We start from the raw sequence: 1,294 nt of genomic DNA on the forward strand, positions 1-1,294 counted from the left end.
TCATCTGCTCAGTGTAGAGATAAATGATGTCAGAGGACGGTGACTGTAGGTGTCTATGTGGATAAGAAGATGTATGGACACCGACAATAACAGGACAAAATACACTAAATGTCTGTATTATATTATATACATGTATTATAGTATTATAGTATATACATGTATTATAGCATTATAGTATATACATGTATTATAGTATTATAGTATATACATGTATTATAGTATTATAGTATATACATGTATTATATAGTATTATAGTATATACAAGTATTATAGTATTATAGTATATACATGTATTATAGTATTATAGTATATACATGTATTATAGTGTATATGTCAGAGGACGGTGACTGTAGGTGTCTATGTGGATAAGAAGATGTATGGACACCGACAATAACAGGACAAAATACACTAAATGTCTGTATTATAGTATATACATGTATTATAGTATTATAGTGTATACATGTATTATAGTATATACATGTATTATAGTGTATATATCAGAGGACGGTGACTGTAGGTGTCTATGTGGATAAGAAGATGTATGGACACCGACAATAACAGGACAAAATACACTAAATGTCTGTATTATAGTATATACATGTATTATAGTATTATAGTATATACATGTATTATAGTATATACATGTATTATAGTGTATATGTCAGAGGACGGTGACTGTAGGTGTCTATGTGGAAACGAAGATGTATGGACACCGACAATAACAGGACAAAATACACTAAATGTCTGTATTATAGTATATACATGTATTATAGTATTATAGTGTATACATGTATTATAGTATTATAGTATATACATGTATTATAGTATATACATGTATTATAGTATTATAGTATATACAGGTATTATAGTGTATATATCAGAGGACGGTGACTGTAGGTGTCTATGTGGATAAGAAGATGTATGGACACCGACAATAACAGGACAAAATACACTAAATGTCTGTATTATAGTATATACATGTATTATAGTATTATAGTATATACATGTATTATAGTATTATAGGATATACATGTATTATAGTATTATAGTATATACATGTATTATAGTGTATATGTCAGAGGACGGTGACTGTAGGTGTCTATGTGGATAAGAAGATGTATGGACACCGACAATAACAGGACAAAATACACTAAATGTCTGTATTATAGTATATACATGTATTATAGTATTATAGTATATACATGTATTATAGTATATACATGTATTATAGTATTATAGCATGTACATGTATTATAGTATTATAGTATATACATGTATTATAGTATTATAGTAT

This window comes from Hyla sarda, chromosome 1, assembly GCF_029499605.1.
Source record: "Hyla sarda isolate aHylSar1 chromosome 1, aHylSar1.hap1, whole genome shotgun sequence".
In the NCBI taxonomy this organism is placed as follows: Eukaryota; Metazoa; Chordata; class Amphibia; order Anura; family Hylidae; genus Hyla; species Hyla sarda.